General features: G+C 40.1%; 1 long non-coding RNA gene across 2 annotated transcripts in view; it reads left to right on the forward strand.

Moving 5' to 3' along the window:
* The first annotated feature begins 5048 nt into the window (after positions 1-5048).
* Positions 5049-20843, forward strand: part of LOC102148918 (uncharacterized) — a 38079-nt gene continuing 22284 nt past the window's right edge. Inside the window, exons 1-3 of one of the 2 annotated variants that reach the window (XR_011434399.1) lie at positions 5049-5265; positions 5609-5766; positions 17082-17371. This is a non-coding gene — a long non-coding RNA (uncharacterized lncRNA). The remainder of the gene's footprint in view (positions 5266-5608; positions 5767-17081; positions 17372-20843) is intronic. The other variant, XR_289982.4, reaches the window with a different exon arrangement.

Raw genomic sequence — 20843 nt, forward strand, 5'->3', positions numbered from 1 at the left:
GGGAGTGGCTGTCTGGAGAACTATCTTGAGAAAAGTTTTGAAGGTGAGTCCAACTTCAACACAAAGAACTTTGCTTATGCTTGATTAGAAATGTCCCCCTTGGTGCACGGGTGGGATGGTGAATGGCACATGCCATATGCATTTGCCATTCCAGGTGTGGATACAAATACATTTAGCTTCGAGCTATAGCAGATATAGTATATATGATACTCTGTTAAGCAAACCAGTAAGGTGCTTAAAAAGAGTATGCCAAATGTTGCTGGTAACCTTGTAAATTAGTACAAATATTTTGGAGAGCAATTTACAATGCATATTCAAAGCTTAAACAGTGTGCACAGTTTTGACTCTGTAAGTTAACTTTTAGGAATTTCTCTTTTGGAAATGATGAGAGATGGGCATACATACATTGCAAGGATGATGTTAAATACCGTGTGTTGTTTTTTAAGAAGAGATGTATTAGGTGAATCTTTTTTCATACAATAGAATGTAGCAAAGCAACTGAAAATCATGTTTTAGAGGATTATGTAATAATTGGCAAAGTAAAACTCACAGCTCTCAGAGAGAGCTTATAGATGAATGTTTTTCTTTATTCTTTTCTAATATTTTGCAAATTTGCCACAATTTTAAAAAAAGGACTTGGGCAAAAATCTCAAGCAGAATTAGACAAAATTTGATCTTCAGCTTACAAGGTCAAGAAATTAAGACTTAAGCTTTCTGTATTTCTGAGTTGAAGCCAAAAGAAAAAAATGCGATTAAATGAAATATGACCAGGAAAATTGGCTCCAGCTATTTAAAAATAAGTGATTAAAGACAATAGCGGATTTACTTCCTTGATGATCTTCAGAGAATGCTAGTGTTTTAAAGGAATTTTGCTTGTTCTATCAAAATATTAATTATGTCTGTTAATTATTTAACCTGATGGCAAAAAAAAAAAAAATGTATTCTGTTCCCTCAACTAGACAGGCATATTTGTCTACAAAGCAATTTGGTATGTATGATGACGCATACTAATGTCACTTCAAGCATTTATTGTAATATTTCCATGTTTCATTTACATGTACTTAGTATTCGGTTGCGGGTATATTCTTTGTGCCTTTTATTTTCTTAGGTTTGGGGGAAACTGTCTTGTCATCATATGCCTTTGGTAAATTCTAGAAAAAAAAAATGGTTCATTGGGTGCCCCCAACGGATTTGGTCATGGGAAGACAAATCACACATAGAGAATTGGCGTCTCGTAGATCTGTGTGACAAATGGCTCTGCACAGGCTGTGGGCTGGGCTGGTCCTTTAACTTAAGAATGGGGCAATGGAAATTCTGTTTAATTGTTAGTATTTGCCTAACTTTCAAAATATACCTGGACCCTTTTCTTCTTATGTTTCTCCTCCCACAGATTCATTTTTACCTAACTAAATTCTTTCTTCAATTTCTGACACATTATTTGCTTTTCATCGTTTTCTCTAATTCTCTTTGTTTTCACTGCCTTAATGTTTTCCTGTGAAGACTTCATTGTATTTCATTTGTGAACAGTTCGTTTCTCAACTTTGCCAGAAAATTTTGCATTATTATAAGGAAAATATTTAGCTGTAGCCAAGGGACATCTTAAGAGCTTCTCAATACTAACTTTATTTTTAAGCAGTGTGATTAGAGGAGAGGACTAATAGCTGACAGATGAGAAGCCAAAAGGCATATTGCGGAAATGTGAATATTTATTGCTTGTTAGATTGTTGGCATAACTGAGATGTTTTGCAATTATGAGTGTTTATTTGACCTTTTATATGGCTAGGAAAAATGTATTTTTTTTGTATAGTGTACTAGTAGAGAATTCCAAACGTGTAATGTCTACTTTACTGAATTTACATATTTATAATCAAATTTTTAAAAGGAAAGATAACTTCCTTTTTATTTCCCTTTCTTTCACATATCCAAACACATATATACGTGGGATACACATATTCAAATACTTAGCCAATGAAATTTCTTATTTATTCTTTTACACTGATAAAATTAGCCTTCAAAAACTATGATAGTAACAAGAGTAGTAAGAATGGAAAGTTTAAATATTGTAAAAGTGACAGTTATATATATAAGTGAGGTAAAGTATAAATATTGGCAGAAAAGTATTTTTTTAAAAATCTGCATTAAAAACCCTTGAGCTTGGAAATTATACTTAAAAAGTTTTAAAGTTAGGTGCAATATAAGAGCTGCTGAATGCTTTGTCCAAGTGATTTAAAAATAATGCTTATTAAATTTAAATTGACTCTTGTGAGAAAATAAATTTATTTCCTAAATGAAAGCACAAATTTTTCTGTGATAAATTGATGTATGAAAAGTTTATCTCTCAAATGGATTTGGATATAAAACTCTAAACATTTATTTTGGTTCATTTTTATCTAGAAGAGTTGTCTTACAATTGATTGACTATTAATAACATGCTGTGTGTTTCACAAGTAAATGGTAAAGATAGCAAGAAAGCCGCACGTTGAGCATCTATGCCAAACAAATGACAAATTGTGATAGTAATGCCAAAAATGTTATTAATGGTTGATTATGACATTGATCAATGAGAAAAATCAATGAAACCATGGCAAATAAACACACGAAAACATGCTTAGCACTGCTAGACTTCAGGGAAATGCAAAATAAAACCACCATGAGACACACCTACTGGGACATCTTACAGTAAAAAGAATGACCACACAGTGTTGACAGAGATGTGAGGATCTGGAACTCACACACTGCTGGTGCGACTGTAGGAATGCTACAGTCACTTTGAAAAAGAGTTTGGCAGTTTTTCAAAAACTTTAACGTACACCTTCCATGGGAGCCACGGATCCTACTCTTAGGTATTGACTCTAGAGAAATGAAAGCTCATGTTTGTGCAAAGATTTGTACACAAGTGTTCTTGGCAGTTTCATCTGCAATAGTCCCAAACTGGGAAAAAACCCAAGCGTCCATCAGTAGATGAATGGATAAACAAAATGTGGCATATCCATACAATGGAATGCTTCCTTACAAGGAAAACGACTAGACTATGGATACGGGCTAGAAATGAATGAATTCCAAAAGAAGGATGGCCAGTGACAGAAATAGAACAAAGAAAGGTACAGACTGCATGATTTCACGTATATAAAATTCTATAAATGCAAACTCGTCTATAAGGACAGAAAACAGATCAGTGGTTCTTGGGGATGGAGGTCAAGTGGGAGGGGCAGGAAGGAAGGATTTTAAAGGAACAGAAAGAAACTTTATGTACATATATGTATATTCATATGTATTTATATTTACAACCTTGATTGTGGTGTATAAACTTGTCAAAATTATCAGATTATACACTTTAAATATGTGTAGCAGACTCTATGTTAAATACATCTCAACAAAGCTGTGAGAAATACAAATCAAAAATAAAAATCATAAAGAAAGAAATATGCTAGAGAATATGGTCTATCTACCCCCAAGTAAAAAATAATAATTATTTTAAAAATTTTATGGCATAACGCCCATTTTACTAACTAGAGTGATTTGCTTTCTGGAGGTTAGACCCACAGTCTGCTCAGCCTTAAGCTCCACAGTTGCCATCATGACTGCTCTTCGTGATGCTGGTCTCCCGCCCAGACTGTTCACGGACAGCGGTTCTCATGTCCTGGTTGGCTGTTGGTACTACTTTGTCCCTAGGAGCAAGTCAGGAATTCTGAAGTCTTTGTTCCTTCCTGTTCGGACATGCTACTCTCATGGTTCTTTATCTTTAATCCAGTATGCACAACTAATCTTGTTTGTACAAAATTTCAGTGTTTATTTATTTTGTTAGTGCTTTGAGCAATGCTTGTCACTAACCCCTGGCTCGCCACATCCAGATGGGCCTGCAGACCGTGGTCTTTAAGCCGGAAGGATGACAGCATCCAACCACTGCTGTTGTTGCCTCCCGACCGGCTGTGTGATTCCAGAAGAGCATTAACTACACCGCTTGGATTTTGGTCTCATGATGCCACCCCCCCATAAATCCTTTAAAAAGCACCTGCTGTGTGAGTGGGAATGTCAGTGTAGGCGTGGTCACCCCGCACTCTGTCCTGGCTAGGGGTGAGGGAGGAGGGGCATCCTCTCTCATTGGCCAATCTCCTGTAGCACCTCTGATAGCGATGGGTTATTGAGACCATACCAGGTGTCCTCTGAGAAGCCTTGGGGACGAGGTCTGTGGGTGGCACCTCTCCGGTGTAAGCTACAGTGGGCTGCACCACTTGTCCCTCTGCTTGCCACAGCCCAGCTTGTCTTCTGTCCCTTTTGGGCTGGTTCAGCCTGTGGGCTCTGCATCCTTGTGTGGTTGGAACTTCTGTCACTCTGTTCTCTCCTGCAGGGGTGTGGCAGCCCCCATAGGCCAGGAGATTGAGACCCTGCAGCAAAGGCTTTCCTGTGGTCTGCCCGTGGCGTTGGGTTGAAATGGTACAGAGGGCAAATCTGTGATCCCTGAAGTGGAGATCTCACAGTGGGGTGCTCATGCTGCCTGTGGGCAGGCCCAGCCAAGCCTGCTACCTGGGCCACCTGCCATCATCAGAGCTCAGGATCCCAGACGCTAAGGGGGCCCTTTCCACAGTGATGGGTGAGAGACATTTGGGGAGACTGATACATTTATTTATTTTATTGACTTTTTCTGCAGGGGAAGATTCACCCTAAGCTAACGTCTGTTGCCAATCTTCCTCCTTTCTTCTTCTTTTTCCGTCCAAAAGCCCCCAGTACATAGTTGTGTATAGATGTAGTTTCTTCTGGTTCTTCTATATGAGCCATTATCATAGCATGGCTACTGACAGATGGGTGGTGTGGTTCCGTGACCGGGAAATGAATGTGGACACCGAAGGAGTGAAAACACCAAGCTTTAACCACTAGGCCATCAGGGCTGGCTCACATTTTTTTTCTCTCTCTCTTGGGAATTAAAAAAAAAGAAAACCAAACAAGCAGACCAGGTTGTACCTGTTGATTTCTATTCAGATTCTATATTCAGACACTAGTATGTCATTGGCCACAGTGGCGTGTTTGGCTGGCTGGTTTGGAAGTGGTGAGGAAGAGAGCCAGGCCCTGAGGGTGGAGGGGTCATGCACACCATTGGCTGCGAGTATTTGACCCAAGGCGGAGAGCCCACTTGCGGCCCTGCATTGTGCTCTCCTGGGCAGCTTCTCCGGGCAGGCAGACACTTGAGCCTCTTGGCCTTACTAAGAAGGACAACTGACCTCTCAGACATGTGGAAGGAGTGCCAACTCTCCCAAAGCTGGATGTGAGGTAAGAAAGACAGACTGGGAAGGTTGAAAGTCTGGGGAGAAAAAAAAATCACAGAATGGACTTAGTTATATTGTAAACCAGGATTTAAATATTATAGAATCTTAAATGATATGAGGGAGGCATAGCTTTATATTTAGTGTGTAGGTAACTAGAAGGGGAAGCACCTGGAGTGGTCTTGGATGCCATGTGTGGTGGTTAACTTTACATGTCCGCTTCTGCGCTGTGATGCCTGGTGGTTTGGTCACACAGCAGTCTGGATGTTGCTGTGAGAGTATTCTGTAGAAGTGATGAATATTTAGAGTCATTTGAAGTTAAGTAAGGCACATTACCTCCCGTTATGCAGGTGGGCCTCATCCAATCAGTTGAAGGCCTGAAGAGTGAAAACAGGTTTCCTGGAGAAGGAAGGAATCCAGCCTCAAGGCGGCAATGGCAGCTCCTGCCTGAGTGTCCAGCCTGCCGACCTGCCCCATGGACTTTGAACTTGCCAAACCCCACAATCCTGTAAGCCAAGAATAAGTCTCTCTCTCTGTCTCTCTCTCTCCTACTGGTTCTGTTTCTCTGGAGAACTCTGACTGACACAGCCTGGGAGAAGCAGCCTTTAGAGACAAAAGGGGAAGTCTTCATAATTTGCTGATAGAAAATTTATGTTTTAAGCCCTTGAGGCATGTGCCTCCCTTATGCTGACTCCCAGGGCAGAGGCCCGGGCTTGGTCTCTGCCTCCCCTCCTCTCAGTCTCAGGGCAGGTTGGGTGGGATTGCCCGGCTTTCTGGAACGCATGGACTCCCCTGCCGTGGCCTTGAGGCTGGTAAAAAGTGGTGCAGAGCTCATTCAAGTCTGTGTGATTCTGTGGCAGGTGCATCTTTGGGGCACATTCCTCCCACATTTAAAGAGCTCTCTTCACATTCCTTGGGATTAGAATGTGAAACAATCCTAAATCTCGTTGCGGGAGAGAATGTGCATTTTTGGGAAACGTTCCCCAGCTCTTTTGGGTTAGTCTGCTCCAGCCGTTCCTTTGCGAGTCATACGTGTTGCAGCTTTTTTCCAAAGGATCCAGTGTCATCCTCACTGCTGCTGGAGGCAGGACATGGCACCAAAGGGACCCTTCTTCTGATTCAGCATTAAATACAAACTTATTGCTGTTCTCTGTCCATCTGAGAAGTGCTGACTCTTGGTAGTCCTGCAGCCCTCGCATTTGGTGCTGTTTAGTCATGCTGGGTCAGTATTCCTAAAGCTTTGATCTTTCCAGGTTCAATGTGAATTTTACATCTTTCTTTTCAGCACACTTTGTTTTTCTCCCAAAGGGCTGGGATTTGGCCCTTGATAAGTTCTCATTTTCAGAAGGGAAGTAAAAGGGAAAAGAAAGCATTTGGGCTTTTATAAAAAATATACTGATTTACCCTAACTCTTCACTGTGTGATTGTTTTGAAGTTTGAAGGGTAACACACACACGCACACATATACGCACACACACACATACGCAAGCACACTTCAAGTGTGAAAAGAATTTGAACTAAATCAGGGGATGGAACTCAGAGAAGAGACGGGATGAGGGCTATGACAAGCCTTTTCTTTATTCTCTTGAGCTAATTGTGTCACTTGACACGCTGGCATCAGGCATCGCGAAATTCTGACAGGCTAATTTGAGCTTGTGGTTCCGATGAAATGTACATAAGGCACTCGTTATATTTAGTGGCAATCAGTGTCATTTCTGTTTAAAAGCGATCCGTTTATTTGGTTGCCTGTGAATGCACAGCCCTTTGAGGTGAATTAAAGTTTCATTCAGGATCCAGTCATGGTTGGGACAATATGGAGGCCGAGACAAAATGGCAGAGGGAAGGCCTTGGTCGTTAGCTGGTCTGGACGAATGCTGGGGCAGGGCCTGAGAAAAGACTGATGGTAGCACAGTCTTGCATTTGACCGTAAAAACAGGGCTTGTGTCTTGCCTCAATGATTTCACCCCTAAGTGGCAAGATATTGCAGATTTTGACTAGCCGAGATCCAAATGGTGATTTTATTTAATTATAAGTCCGAGCTGTTGTGGCTTTAAGGAGAAAGATAAAAGATAAATCTTTATGGATTAGAGAAAATGCTAAGTCTTAGAACAGAAAAAAATAAAAGAAGGGGACCAGAATATATTTGGCCAGTAGATGGCAGTCTCAAACCACGCCAGAGCACCACTTCCTGGCACTGTTACAATGGGAGAGATCAGAGTTGTATAAAATTTCCTGTTGGCATAGAAGGTGAAGTCAAGGGTTGTAATAAAGACCACTTTGAGTCTTTGAAAATGCCGCATGTCAGCAGCAACTAAGACTGACCCTTTGAAAAAAAAGCTCAGGAACGAGGTCGCCAGAGAGGGTACTGAAACAGTGTCCCGGCTGAAATAACGTCTGATGTCATGAGCAAAAATAAGCATACAGACCTTGTCTGTTTATGCCGGCCATAAAGTGGTCACATTCATTTAGTGACTGGAAGTTTCATTTCACTATAAAAGAGAGAGCCATATGGAAATAAATTTTTATACAGCTTATTTCTCCAAAAGAGAAAGAGGATGTTCTCAACAACATCTTTTCCAAATCTTGTGTCTTTCCCCTCCACCCCCTGAAAGGGATCTTAGTGCTCGAAACAGCAAGGACTGCTGCAGGTCAAGGTAGCATGTAATTACAGTGCCAGATGGGAGACTATTTCTGCCAGCCGCGATTCTAATTTGGTCCTTTCCTTTTTCCAGTACTAAATTGACTCTCCTTAATAGAGCCACACACTGCCGGAACCACTACACAGCCTGTATGGCATTCTGATTTGTACCCATCTTGTAACATGTGAGAAAAGCCACATTTTTAGACTAGATGAAATAGCGTTGTTATAAGAATGACTAAGTTCCAAAGACGCTGCAGAAGATTAAAAGACATTATAAACTAGAACTGAAACGGTACCCTGACTCTACAAATCCCTTAACTGGAGCCTTTGAGGAGATGTCCCGATTGGTGAGTTGTGGACCTAAGCTGCTATTTCCTTAATGTCAAGCCTGGATTCTCCCAGCAAGATATTTTGCTCAAAAATCTTTATTGAGCCAATTTATTTCCCCCTTACCGAGAGTGATCATCAGCTAAAGCTGTAGTAAAACCCCTTTGCCCACAAATCACTGTGGTTTCAGGGCCATGAAATGTAATCAAGTCACAGATGTGCTATTTTTCTAAAACAGCCGTCCCGCAATGAGGACGTGGGGACCTGGCTTCTCTCCAGAGAGATGTGCTAGTTCCAGTTTGTTAGGGAATAGGAAAGTTGGGGACAGAAATGGGAAGAAATAGGGCTTGAAAAATTGGTGAGAGAGAGAGAGAGCTCAGAAGAATCCAAGTGTTGGTAAAAATAAACAGCCCAGCACTGGGAGCACAATTTTGGAGCCCCTATCTTGTTTGGCTTACTTTTTTTTCTTGCCAGAATGAGACGAACTGATACCCAAGTCAGAGTCGTATTGAGGCAATTATGGCAATTTTCAAAAGGGAATTTAGGATCGGTCAGTTTCATAAACTCCGGTAGCTAAATTCTCCATTATTACTCATAAGACCCCTCAAGCTAATGCTACTTTATTTGCAAATCTCCATGCTCACTTGATCCTGGTACTTGCAATAACTGCTCCGGGCAAAAGCTCTTACCATGGTTTTCTCCTCGTGGAAAGAGTCTGGACTTGGTCTTAGACGCTCCGCCTTGAGTCAGGTCTACCATTTCTGGTTCTGGGCTCCTCTCCCCATCTACCCCTGGCCAGGCCATGCTGACTTCACTTTTTGGAGCTTCTCTCTTATGGAACATCTCCTTTCCATATTTCTGGACACACTGGGAATGGAGAGGAGTTGAGCTGTCAAGCTCTCTGCTCTCCTCTGTGCTTCTAGAAGGTTATCCCACCACAGTTCCTTCACAATCCCTTACCTTTTCAATCCTCACCATCTGATTATATCGCCCTCTTCAAATTCTTGATGGTCCTGGTCCACTGACCTTTAGCATATTCTGACACCTTCTTCTGGGACAACAATGAGCCTTTCTACCTCATCAAAGGCCAGTTGAGTGCCAGATAAGAAATGGATGAGTGTCCTGGAACACAACAGTCATGACATTCTGCTTCCTGGATGCACCACAGACTCATGCTTTCTCCCCTCAGCCGGATATCTATCTTCCTCCCAACTATCTCAGAGTAAGAAGGATCCTCTTTTCTGGGGCTACCCCTTCCAATTGGCATCTCTGTGCCCTTCAGGATTTTATTCTTTTAATTTTTCCTTTTGTGCCTCTTTTATCTCACAATTCTCCCTCCCCACTGCTCCCTCTCTGTGCCTACAGACATAGATATTTCCCATAAGAATAAAAATGAGTGAATCTTCCCTTGGAATGTTGTCAAGGATCCCTTCTAACACCAAAATAATGTCCTTTTTTCTGAAAACCACCTAAAAAGTCAGCATCTCTCTTCTGGAAGTTGGCAGGAATCACATAATTGGTTTCTTGACTTCAGCGTAAGTGATTTCCTTAAACATAATTTCATTATGTCACTTTCTGGCTTAAAATACTCCAGTGTGTTCCAATTACTCAGAATAAAAACCAAGCTCCTTAGCATGTTGTACAAGACCCAACCCCACGGAAGGTCTGGGCTGTGCCCAACACTGCAATCTCACTTTGTGCTCCTTTAATCCCTGTTTGTCCTTATGACCTGCAGTCACACCAGTCTACTGTTACTGTCAGACACTGGGGTCTTTGCACCACAGAGGCTTCGCGTATGCTGTTCCCTCTCCTGGAATACTCTTCTCCTCGCTCTCCTTGTGACATGCCTCCCAACGGCCCAGTCATATAGAACTCTGCTTCTTTCCTTTCTGACAGTTAACACAATATGTAATTTATTAATTAGCAAACTTGTTTAGCTTCTGTCTTCTCCACTAAAATGTAAGGTCCCTAAGGGCTGGGTTATTTCTATTTGGTTCACACTTGTATTCCCTGTACCCACTCAGCATGTTGTCTAGTATATTAAATGCATTCAGTAAAAAATTTATTGGACTACTGGATTAATAAATGAATAGATGAATTCTTAGAGCAGCCATCTGTTGTGTGGAAATTTGCCTGCCAAGCCATGCTACCTGTACTGTAATTCTGTGGCTATCTACCCTCCTCTATGCCATTGATTCAATCAGGGCTAATTTTTAAGACACAGACCCCATCTCATCTATTCACATTACCCAGTCCTAATCACTTTAGACTAAGGTCTTCCTGGTCTTTTCTGAGTCAGAGTGTATTACCTTGTACTGTTCATGAAAATGTAACTTTTCATGAAAACACGTTTTATTCTCTTAATTGGATTATGGGTCTTGATCACAAAAACCATGTTTAATATCTTTTCAATTTCCTGGAGCTCTCTATCACTGTGATGATTGACTGATAGATTTGAAAAGGAAGACTCTGAAAGAGACTTACCTAATGTTTAAACTTTCATCAAGATGAAATAAGTCATGTAAGAGTCATTACCTATGACTTTCCTAATCTGTATATACTTTGCTCCAAGAATTCCTTGTACTGTGATGAAAAAAGGATAGAATATTTGAAAATAGCAAATGATATGGAATGTACTTTATTGGGTATGACAAATATGGGGTAAAACATGGTAGATAAGAATGTAGTGTCATTAGTCTTGAGCACCCCACCTTTTGAGGAGAAATCCTTTCTCTTTTCTTTTAATCTCTCAGGTAGTCTTGAAAGCTACTTACCCAAGAAAATCAGTGAAGGGATGTCAGTTAGGGAACTAGACTGTTGCGGGTTTTGGATCAGAAGAGGTTCTCAAATGGGTATTCAGATGCTGAAGTACAGCAGTTTACTCACAGTGGCTGGGATGCTTGTTTGTGTGGCTATAGTAACGATGCTGCAAAATGAGTTCGTGATGTCGCCATCACGTAATGATGTGGTCATAGCAAAGGCATGCTCAAATCAATTCAGTGACATCCATGGTTGGAAAGAAAAGTTCTGAAACTGATCCAAACAGCTTTGTGGTTTGCCTCTGATTCAACTGGGTGGAGTGATATAAACCGCTAGTTTCCACGGTAGTGCTCAGAAGGCTGTGTAATTTCTTCTAATCAAGACGTATTTGAACAAGGTATCAAAGGCCGGTGTCATGAAACTATGAGTTGATTAGAAAAGAAAGTGAGCAAAAAGTATGGATTAAGTGGCAAAAGCCATCTTCAGGTGGAAACAAGTATATTATTGATTTTCTGAGAGCCCCTCCCTGGTGGGAAGCCTGACAAAGTTGACCTGTTGGTTATAGGTCCCAGTGGGCTTGGATGGGTAGGCAGAACATCTTTGACCCTCAGGCTTATAATTATGGCCTGGAGGGACATGCAATTTGAGTTAAGTGTATTGTGGGGCTTAGCTTTATCTGATTTATTCTGGATGGTATATTTTTAGATGACTGTATCTTTGGGACATCATCCATGTCATAGCTATCAACTAGCACATTTTGAGTAGAAGCATTTGTTTCTGTGGGATAAGTCTAACATTATAGACAGGTAAAGAGACTTGTATAATTATAATAATATACTAATATTCAATCACGTCAATATTTGAGATGAAGCAATAAGTCAAGTATGGAGGTTGGATGAGTAATGAACAATGACTTTGTCCTGACACTGTCCTGTCCTTGGATCCTACATGGGAAAGCTCTCAGCCAGCTGTACCAATGGCAAAATAGGGGAGAGTATTCTAGTAAAGACAAGGCACCTGGGCTTGTTTCTTTTCCAGTTTTCTCCTTTTCTCCCATGAGACCTATGATGATTAATTTTATTCTCAACTTGATTGAGCCACAGAGTGCCCAGACATTTGGTCAAACACTACTCTGGATGTGTCTGTGAGGGTTTTTCTGGATGAGATTAACATTTGAATCAGTAGACCGAGTAAAGCAGATTGCCTTCCATTATGTGGGCAGGCTCCATACAATCAGCTGAAGAACTGAAGAGACGAAGGGCTGACTATTCTGCCTGACTGTTTTTAGCTGGGACATCATTTTTTTTCTTGCCTTTAGACTTGAACTGAAACATTGGCTGTTCCTAGATCTTGAGCCTGCCAGCCTCGGGACTAGAATCAGTACTATGACTTACCCAGTATGTAAAGCTCTAGGTGTCATGCTTGATTCCTCTCTTTCCATAGCCCCCTATAGTTAATACATCAGCATGTCCTATCAGTTCTATTATATATTTCCTGATTTAACTGATTTTTTTCCAGCTCCCCAGCTACTTATCCAAGACACCATCAAATAAGACCTTTATTACTGCAATTACTTCTAAATGATCACTCTGTTTCTGCTCTTGCCCTTTGTAACCTATTACCTATATAGGATCCCCAAGTAATATTTCAAAAACTTGAAACACACTAGCTTCCAGTGACTTATGCTGGACTTGGTAAAAAGACTCTTCCTATGCTTTGACTCATCTGGCTACTGCCCTTCTCTCTCGTTGCATTCACTGCATCAGCAACTGTGGTATAGATGGCAAGAATAAGCCCAAGTATTACCCTTTCTGGATCCATGACTCTTTGCAATGTGACTTTGAAGCTTCTCCCATGAAGAAATGAAGCCTGTTTCCCTACCCCATGAATCTAAGTTGGCCTTTGACTAAAGGAATACAGTAGAAGTGATGTTGTGTCCATTCTGAGTCCAGGCATCAGGAGGCGTAGTGTGCTGCTTCTAGTATGTTGGGTCACTGCCCAGACACCATGATGGTTGCCTCCTGGAGGATGAGAGACCATCTGGAGCAGAGACGCTCTATCGCAGTTGAGGCAGTCCAAGATCAAGAAGCCCTCAGCAGACCCAGCAGCTGACCAGTGAAGCATGACTGAGTCCAGGTGAGACGAGAAGTACAGCCCATCTCAACTTGCCCAAATTGCTGTCTCATAGAAAGGTGAGCCAAATTAATAGCAGCTGTTTTAAAACATTTAAATTTGGGGGAATGGTTTAATAAACAGCAACACAAGCCTTTCTTTTCTTCTAACAGGCAAAACCAATTGCCTCACCTGGATGGTTGCCCTTACTGTTCCCTCTGCCTAAAATACTCTTCTCTTAGTTCCTTTTGGTCTTAGCTGCTTCTGAGTCTTTGTGATCCAGGAGAAAGCATTTGAAAGTTTTTGCATGGATTATCTCCTTTAATGTTGACAACATTATTATTTACATTGTCCCAATAAGGATATTGAAGTACCAAAAGGTTAAGTATCTGGCTAGGTTTTCAGAGGACTAGGACTCCAACCAGGAAAATTATGATTATAAAAGCCCATGCCTTTAACCACTATGCCATTCTTACTACCTTTATTTATTCATAGTAAGATATTAATAAATAATTGCTAAATTGAAAAATGAACAAATGAATGCATAAGACAAATATGTGGCAGAAATACAAGAGTAGCAGCCTTCTTTGGGGGACACTGTGCCGGGGGACAAAAAATTTCTTAAGAACCCTTTTAAGCATATAAAACATACCAGGAGGGAAAATATATCCAGGAAACGTTAAAGATCATAACAGGTTTATTAAATGATCTGGGCATTGAGTGGTGAATAAAGAAGCAGCTTTTTCTGACTCATGCCAAATGGCCCTTTCCCCCACAGAACGAAACTGGCAAACTTCCAGTCAATTTCTGACATTGACAGTTTCCTACACAGAAAAGACCTTTGGGATCTAAATCAAAGCTTCAGTTTCTCATTCAACTGAAATATTCTCTCTTTTCCACAAATCTTCTGGCCTGAGCCAGAAGCCTATAGGGAGAAAGAAGATATGGATTGCTTTTTTCTCTTTGCCTTTTGTCTTCTCTTAGCTCTGATTCTTCTGGTCCTTCTAGGGTGAGTGGGGAGAGGAGAAGAGATATAGAAATGTTAAGGTCTTGCTTGAATAATGCCACTGCAATCTGCTATTGATGTTTCTGCCTTGGAAATGCAGAAACTTCAGGCTTCGGGTACACCTCACAAAGATTCTTGCTGTTGAGGTCACTTCTCCCTGGCAAGCTTTTGTCAGGCCTGGCTTTTTCAAGGCAGTTCATGGGCTACTTTCCATAGTGACCACTCTGGTCCATGGAAAGCACATGGCAGGTCACTTACAATGTGGCTTTCTTTCCTCATTCATCTATCACAGATAACTCCAGTCAACCTCTTGCTTTTAGATATTTTCTAGATAAACGTCAGGTACTCAGTCACTATGCCTCTCAAACTTTATGGGGTAAATGGCATGCTATCCTTTACCTGGCTTGAATTAGACGAACTACACCCTTTGCCTGGATGGGGGCAAAGGATACATAGCCGTCTTAAAAATACCCTCCAAGAAAATCTTCATCATCAGTCTTCTCTCATACTGACCAGTCTCCTGTAAACAGCTGGGAGAAAGCTCCAAAGAGCTTTCATAGTCTTGTCTATGAGTTGTTTTTATTGGCTAGCCTATCTCTTTTGAACACTTAAAACCTAGTGTCCTTAGTAGAAATCCTGACCGGAAAAGCCCAATTTAACAGGTTTAATATCTTAATTCCTTATCAGGCATCTTAGATCTGATCACTGAACAAACATTGAGAGAATGGCCTGAACATGTCAGGGTTGGGCAGGATGCTAACATGAAGTTCTCAGAATGTGAGAAGGAGAATGCTGTCTGCTGGTGAGGGCAAGGCAAAGTTGCTCATAACAGGGCAGCAAGTATATGACCAGAATAAATGTAACTAGTCCAATCCTCACAGTAATGATCTGTGATATTGTTATTCTCATTTCACGAATGAAGAAGCAGAAGCTTACACTAGTTTTAATGTTTTCTAGGCAAACGAGAGGACAAATATTTTGATTGGTAACACTGAGGAAAATATCATCACCCAGTAAATATGTATTTTATTTTCTGTGTTCCATTTGATAAGTAATTTTAATTATTCTGCTTTGTTCCTTATCTGCACTCTAATGAGTAGAATGATAATTAACTTTAACATCCTACATGCTACTTGCTTTCACGTTCATGTTTCATGTTACATTGACTTCTCATCTACCAGGTGATAGATAATTTTTTTCAAGATTGAAAGGAATGGACCACTCTAATTAATTGTCATCCTGATGTACTTAAAAATTTTCCAGTCTGGGACATTCAAAATAATAATTCATGAGAACATCTAAGTGTGTTCTCTGTTTCTCCCAATCCTCTCCCAGCTCCTTCTAAAATGACCTCACCCTTGTCAGCTCTACCATCTTTCGTATACGTCTATTCCTAATGTTAATCTGTGGTATCGAGGCTCTCTGAACAAATATTCATTCAGAATGAGGCAGAAACACTTGGTGTAAGATTCTAAGGGAAAGCATCATGCATTCTTTATCTGAACGCACACAGAGAATGTAAGAATCCTTGTCAAGTACTTTCTAGTCTATGTAGAGATAAGAGACTTTTTTCTCACCTTCCAATTTATCACTGCCCATTCGAATATTCATCCAGCGTCAGGAAGACAACCTTGGGTGTTCATCTTCTACTTTAATAGCCTGACAGAAACAGGTGCCCAAGCGGATTTTATTTTTTAAGATATCCCCCTTTTCATTACTTTTACCGTCTGTTGATCATATATTATTTGACATAACAAATTGGACTGGGCTCTTAAAATACATGACATGACATGATAAGGGCTGGGTTTCAGATAATTTAGACTGAATAGTGTTGGATTCTAGCATCGCTGAACCAGACCGTGACTTTTCCTGACGGGAGAAATGTGAGTACGTTAGAGTCGCGCCATCAGCCTTTCATATCAGAACTAATGGGATGCAGAATTTCAACAAAAAATAATCACAGCAGCACTGTCAGCGCTCCTATCAGAGACGCAGCTGTGCTAACATGCCGCTTCCCCTCTCTCCCCAAACCTGTCTGCCTGTGAGATGTCAAACGGTCACCGTTGCTTACAGCTGTGATTCCCCAAGATCTTTCATCAGGATAACCAGCTTCTGGGTGATGCCATCTGTCTTCATTTATCTCTGCAGAATGTCCAGTTTAGAAAAATGAAATGTCTCTATGAGTTAAGATTTTAGGATAGTTGAAGCCAAGCTGAAATTTCTATCAATTAGTTTATTTTTTTCTCACACTATTGTCTCATCTACTTCAAGACAGTGAACATTAAATGCACACTAATACAATAACACTGAAAGATAAAGGCTCAGAAAAATTTCTGGCTTTGAAATAAGACAAATGAATCCTTATGGGGCAATTATTAATATTTCCCGCGTGTACAACTTGCAAACAAATAACAACAGCCAGTGTGTCTTGACTAAATGCTCATTGTTTGCTGGCTGATGAAGGTCAGCTGTGTCAAGGTAGGAAGTGGAGAGTCAGTCGGTGTCAGCAGTACACGACAGTTGTCTGTTAAGATTTTTCCTCAAGGCGAAGATGCCAAGAGTAAATTCTAAAATTGAAATGGCGTCAAGAAGATTAGGTCCACAAAATATAATTACTTGAACTGAAAACTGACCTGGTCATAAGAACAAATGCTCCATACCTTACAAAGGTGTTTTAGGAGGTCTCTAAAAGAATTTTCTCTCATATGTGCTTACTAAAGCAGCTGCAATGCTCATCAGCGACAAAGCCCTTCTCACCCTGAGCTGTTTTTATTGCAGATAATAATTTTGACTCAATTTCTTTACATCTATTGTCTGAGACACATATTAAAAAGTTTCTTATAGCCACCACCAAAATGAAGCAGTGCAAAACATTAGAAAATAATTCAACCATTGCATGGGTCAAAGAACGTTGAAAGAAGAATGTACCAGACCAACATTTTTAAGGGTATTTGTCCTTACCTTTTTCTATTTCTAGTCTTTTTCCTTTTGCCACTGGGCCAGCTCTGAAAGAAGGAGAATAAATGGAACTTAAGATAGCAAGCAGCAGAAGCAATGCTTCAAACTACTGTGCCCACCGTTTCTTTTGTTGAAAGCATCACCGCCATTGAACATATTTACCATTGATGGTGTTATAACACGTGGGCCATCCTTCTCAAAAGACATCACAACACAAGCAAGAAGTTAGCCATCGCTTTGGAAAGCAAAGTGGTCCTAGAAGGTCCCAGAAGAGTGCAACAGAGGACTAGTAAGTTGTGGAAAGAAGGGGTGAGTCTGAAAGATTTTATGCTTTTTGGAGGCCAGAGTTGGGGAGAACAAGCTTAGTGCATGCCCCGGGGTGGGGTGCATTTTCATGGGCAAGGTAAGAGGGTTCCAATTTCTCCACATCCTTACAGACACCTGTTGTTGTCTTTTTTATTTTAGCTATCCTAGCAGGTGTAAAGCTGTGTTTCACTGTGCTTTTGATCTGCATTTCCCTTATGCCTAATGATGTTGAGCATCTTTTCATGTGCTTACTAAGCATTTGTGCATCTTCTTTGGCGAAATGTCTACTCAAGTCCTGTGCCCATTTTTAATCCTGTTGTCTTTCCATTATGCTGCATTTTTAGTGTTTTGATATATGCTCATAAGTGGCTTGAAAAGCACTATATAAAAAATTATTTTGTGTCAGCCCTGATGGCCTAGTGCTTAAAGTTTGGAACTCTCACCACTTCAGCGGCCCAGGTTCAGTTCCCTATAGTGGAACCATACCACTCGTCTGTCAGTTGCCATGCTGTGGTGGCGGCTCACATAGAAGAACTAGAAGGACCTACAACTAGAATGTACAACTATGCAGTAGGGCTTTGGGGTGGAAAAAAAGAGGAAGATTGGCAACAGATATGAGCTCAGGGCAAATTTTTCCCAGCAAAAGAGGATATATATATGTGTGTTTTTTAAGTGTTGCTATTAGAATCTACAAATTGTCTATTTTTTAAATCATTTTTAATGTCCACCTTATCTTTAGCTAAATCACCTTCATCAATTGGGAATATGATGCATTGAAAATGAAAATAAACCGTGTTATAAGACAACAGATAATAAGTATCTCCTCTCTTTTTAACCAAAGATCATCTACTTAATTCATAAGAAAGAATTCAAATCTAATCAAAGGGTATTTTATTAGCAATATTTGGATCTTCCTCAACAAGTATAGATCATTTGACCATTGGGTTTTTATGTTTTTGTAATTTTCATGATGTGATACTGAGATAACGATTAACTAGTTTTTCTTCAATTTAAGAACATTTACTGGGTACCTACATAGGCCAGACACTGTATCAGTTACCAAGGATATAAAGAAAATGGGTGATAATAGATGCCCACTTCCAAGAAACACTCAATGAATGTTAATTACTGACGATAGCATTGCTCATCCAGTTCATGTTGAACCAGGAGAAATAGCAATACAAAATTTGTCATTATTGAACTTTCCAGTCTAGAGCGGTTACCCTTTATAGATCATTTTAAGAGTAGACAATCTTTCCATCCATCCATTCACCCAGTCATTCAGCAAACAGTTAATATTTATTGGGCCTAGTATATGTTAGGTAATGGTAAATAATGAATGTTACTGGTATTCTAATGAAATATAAAGAAGAAGAGTAATAAATATTATTACGAACAAGAACCTTCTGTCAGGATGTCAACTGTCACCTGGATTGCAAAGGAAGAGAGAATATGCGTTTCAAAATAAATGGATAATAAGATGTAAATTTTCAAGGAAAAATCTAAAAATGGGGAAAAGATAAAGAGGGCTCCACGCAGGAATGATTACGAAAGAAATTCCTTCCTTATTTTTTTCCATTTTTCTCACCTCATTCCCTTTCTTTATATGGCTGTCCGGACAAAGAGATTTTGGATCAAAAGAAATGTTTAAGCCTTTTTTTGTTTTTAAAGTTGTCTCCTCTGTGTTGTTAATGTTGCCCTCTTTCTACCTTACAAAATTTGGACAACGTTTTCTTGTTCGCTAGTGCTTTTGTACAGGTGCATTCTTTTGAGTTAATCAGAAGATGCGCTGAGTTCTACATCAGAATAGGTGGGGCTCAGACACAGTTATGAGGCACTAATGCCAAAATCTGAAGAACGGATGGCAGCTAGATTACAGTAAAGAGTAAACAAAGTTAAGTTTTATTTATATATCTGCATAAAATATATACAATTCTATACCTACAATTCTCTGTATTCGTTTCTCTGCCTGTCTGCCTCTGTGCCTGTTTCTCGGTGTCTCTGTCTCTTCGAAGGAAAGATTAGAATAAAATATACCAAGGGGGCAGTGCGAGAGGGGTAGAAGGCACCCTTCTATTTTATATAAGCTTAATTTTGGAAAATTTAAAAATAACTTGTATATATAACTTTTTAATATAGCTTTATTGAGATGTAATTCACATGCCAAGCAATTCACCCATTTAAAGTGTACAATTCAACATTTTTTATTATATTCTGAGTTGTGCAACCATCGCCACAATCTAACTTTAGAACATTTTCCTCTCTCCCCAGAAAACCCATACCCATTAGCAGTCACTCTTCATTCCTCCCAGCCCCCAGGCCCGGGCAAACGCAAATGACCTGCTTTCTCTCTCCAGGGACTTGCCTAGTCTGGAGATTTCACGTGAATGGGATCATCCAATATACGGTCTTGTATGACTGGCTCCTTTCAGTTTGCGTACTGTTTTCAAGGTTCATCCAGGTTGTGAGATGTATCGGTACCTCATTACTTTTATTGCCTAATAACAGTCCTTTGTGTGGATATACCACTTTTGATTATCCTATTTCTTAATTCATATACTTTTTAATTGTTTCCACTTTTTGGTTATTATGAGTAATACCGCTATGAGTATTCATGCACAATTTTTTCGTGGACAGTTGTTCATTTATCTCGGGTACATATGTAGGGGTGAATTGCTGAGTTACATGGTAACCCTGTTTTAACATTTTGAGGAACCTCCACACCATTCTCCAAAGTAGTTGCACAATTTTCCAATCCCAGAGCGCATGAAGGTTGTGATTTCTTTACATCCTCACCAACACTTATTATCGTCTGTGTTTTTATTTTAGCTATCACAGTGGGTATATAGCATCTCTTTGTGGTTTTGATTTGCACTTCCCTAATGACTAATGACGTTGAGCATCTTTTCCTGTGACTGTTGGCCACTTATACATCTTCTTGGGAGGAAGGGCTATTCAACTCTTAGTACATTTTTAATTGGGTTATTTGTCTCAGTTTTTGAGTTTTAAGAGTTCTTTGTATATTTTGCCACATTATATGGGTTACAAATATTTTTTCCCATTCTGTGGCTTGTTTCTTCACTTTTTAGATTATATCGTTTGATGAACTAAAGATTTTAATTTTTTTTTTTTTTAGGAAGATTAGCCCTGAGCTCACATCTGCAGCCAATCCTCCTCGTTTTGCTGAGGAAGACTGGCCCTGAGTTAACATCCGTGCCAATCTTCCTCCACTTTATATTTGAGATGCCTATCACAGCATGGCTTGCCAAGCAGTGCCATGTCCACACTGGATTGGAACTGGTGAACCCCGGGCCGCCGAAGTGGAACATGTGAACTTAACGACTGCGCCACTGTGCTGGCCCTGCTTTTAATTATTTTTTTGCTTTTAAATTTGTTTTTTTTTTTAAATTGAGTTCGTATAGTTTACATCATTGTGAATTTCGGTTGTACATTATTTCTTGTTGGTCAGCATATA

This window comes from Equus caballus, chromosome 31 (genome assembly GCF_041296265.1).
Source record: "Equus caballus isolate H_3958 breed thoroughbred chromosome 31, TB-T2T, whole genome shotgun sequence".
In the NCBI taxonomy this organism is placed as follows: Eukaryota; Metazoa; Chordata; class Mammalia; order Perissodactyla; family Equidae; genus Equus; species Equus caballus.